The following is a 3,074-nucleotide window of genomic DNA, read 5'->3' on the forward strand; positions in this document are numbered from 1 at the left end:
TACAATGGTTGAATCCGGTTTTATCCGGTTTAAACCGGTTCAATCCGGTTCAATCCGGTTCAAACCTGTTCAATCCTGTTTTATCCTGTTTAAACTGGTTTAAACTTGTTCAATCCGGTTCTATCTGGTTCAAACCGGTTCTATCCGGTTTTATCCGGTTAAAACCAGTTTAAACCGGATCAATCTGGTTTTATCCGGTTTAAACCGGTTCAATCCGCTTTTATCCAGTTTATACTGGTTCAATCCGGCTTTATCCCGTTTAAACGGGTTCTATCTGATTTTATCTGTTTTAAACCTGTTCATTCCGGTTTTATCCGGATTGAACCGGTTTAATCCGTTTCAATCCGTTTTTATCCGGTTTAAACCGTTTTAAACCATTTCAATCCGGTTCGATCCGGTTTAAACCGGTTCTATCTGGTTTTATCCGGATTAAACAGGTATAAACCAGATCAATCCGTTTTTATCCGGTTTACACCGTTTCAATAAGGTTTTATCTGGTTTAAACAGGTTCAATCCTGTTTTATCCATTTTAAACAGGATCAATCCGGTTCTATCTGTTTTAAACCGGTTCTATCTGGTTTTATCCTGTTTAAACCAGTTAAAACCAGTTCAATTCTTTTTTATCCAGTTTAAACCAGTTCGGTTTTATACGGTTTTAACCAGTTTAAACCGTTCAATCTGGTTCTACCCGGTTAAAACCTGTTCTATCCGGTTTTATCTGGTTTAAACCTGTTTAAACCAGTTGAATCCGGTTCTATCTGGTTTAAACCGGTTTAAACCGGTTCAATCCGGTTTTATCCTGTTTAAACCGGTTCAATCCCGTTTTATCCAATTTAAACCAGTTTAAACTGGTTCAATCCGATTTTATCCTGTTTAAACCAGTTTAAACAGGTTCAACCCGGTTTTATGCGGTTTAAACCAGTTCAATCCGGTTTTATCCGGTTTAAACCGGTTTAACCCGGTTTTATCCGGTTTAAACTGGTTCAATGCGGTTTTAACCGGTTTAAACCGGTTCAATCCGGTTTTATCCGATTTAAACGAGTTTAAGCCGGTTCAATCCAGTTTTATGTGGTTTAAACCGGTTCAATCTGGTTTTATCCGGTTTAAACCAGTATAAGCCGGTTCAATCCGGTTTTATCAGGTTTAAACCAGTTTAAACCGATTCAATCCGTTTTTATCTGGTTTAAACCGGTTTATACCGGTTCAATCCGGGTTTATCCGGTTTAAACCGGTTTAAACCGGTTCATTCCGGTTTGATCCAGTTTAAACCGGTTCTATCCGGTTCTTTCCTGTTTAAACCGGTTTAAACCGGTTCTATCTGGTTCTATCCTGTTTAAACCGGTTCAATCCATTTTTATCCGGTTTAAACTGTTTTAAACCGGTTAAACCCGGTTCTATCCGGTTAAACCAGTTCAATCTGCTTTCATCCAGATTAAACCGGTTCTATCTGGTTTTATCCGGTTTAAACCATTTTAAAACATATCAATCCGGTTTTGTCCGGTTTAAACCGGTTCAATCCGGTTTTATCCGATTTAAACCAGTATAAGCCGGTTCAATCCAGTTTTATGTGGTTTAAACCGGTTCAATCTGGTTTTATCCGGTTTAAACCAGTATAAGCCGGTTCAATCCGGTTTTATCAGGTTTAAACCAGTTTAAACCGATTCAATCCTTTTTTATCTGGTTTAAACCGGTTTAAACCGGTTCAATCCGGGTTTATCCGGTTTAAACCTGTTTGAACCGGTTCAATCCAGTTTTATCCGGTTTAAACCGGTTTAAACCGGTTCTATCCGATTTTATCCGGTTTAAACCGGTTTAAACCGGTTCAATCGTGTTTTATCCAGTTTAAACCAGTTTAAACCCGTTCAATCCAGTTTTATCCGGTTTAAAACGGTTCAATCCGGTTCAAACCCGCTGAATCCGGTTTTATCGAGTTTTAACCGGTTCTATGCAGTTCTGTCAGGTTTCAACCAGTTTAAACCGGTTCCATCCGGTTGTATCCGGTTTAAACCAGTTCAATCCGGTTTTATCCGGGCTAAACCAGTTTAAACCGGTTCAGTCCAGTTTTATTGGGTTTAAACCGTTCGATCTGGTTTTATCCGGTTCAAACCAGTTCAATCCTGTTCTATCCGGTTTAAACGGGTTCTATCCGGTTTTATCCAGTTTAAACAGGTTCTATCTGGATTTATCCGGTTTAAACCGTTTTAAACCGGTTCAATCCGGTATTATCCTGTTTAAAACACTTCAGTCCGGTTTTATCCGGATTAAACCTTTTTAAACCGGTTCAATCCAGTTTTATCCGGTTTAAACCGGTTTAAACTGGTTCTATCCAATTTTATCAATTTTAAAGCAGTTCAATCCTGTCCTATCCGTTTTAAACTGGTTCAATCCGGTTTTATGTGCTTCAAACTGGTTTAAACCGGTTCAATCCAGTTTTATCCGGTTTAAACCTGTTCAATCCGGTTTTATCCTGTTTAAACTGGTTCAATCCAGTTCTATCCAGTTTAAACCGGGTTAAACTGGTTGAATCCGGTTTTATCCGGTTTAAACCAGTTGAATCGGTTTTATCCGTTTAGAAGCGGTTTTATCCGGTTATATCCGGTTTAAACCGGTATAAACCGGTTCAGTCCGGTTCTATCCATTTGAAAATGGTTCAATCCGGTTTTATCCAGTTTAAACCGGTTTAAACAGGTTCAATCCGGTTTTATGCGTCTAAAACGCTGCAAACCGGTTCAATCTGGTTTTATCCGGTCTAAACCGGTTTAAACCGGTTCAATCCGGTTTTATCCAGTTTAAACCGGTTCTATGTGGATCTATCCGGTTTGAACCGCTTGAAACCGGTTCAATCTGGTTTTGTACACTTTTTACCGGTTTAAACCCGTTCAATCCAGTTTCATCAGGTTTAAACAGGTTCTATCTGGTTCTATCCGGTTTAAAAAGTTTTAAACCGGTTCTATCCGGTTTTATCTGGTATAAACCGGTTTAAACCAGTTCAATCCGGTTTTATCCGCTTTAAACTGGTTCAATCCGGTTCTATCCGGTTAAAAACGGTTTAAAGCGGTGGAATCTGGTTTATT

Source organism: Cynocephalus volans, chromosome 4, assembly GCF_027409185.1.
Source record: "Cynocephalus volans isolate mCynVol1 chromosome 4, mCynVol1.pri, whole genome shotgun sequence".
Lineage (NCBI taxonomy): Eukaryota > Metazoa > Chordata > Mammalia > Dermoptera > Cynocephalidae > Cynocephalus > Cynocephalus volans.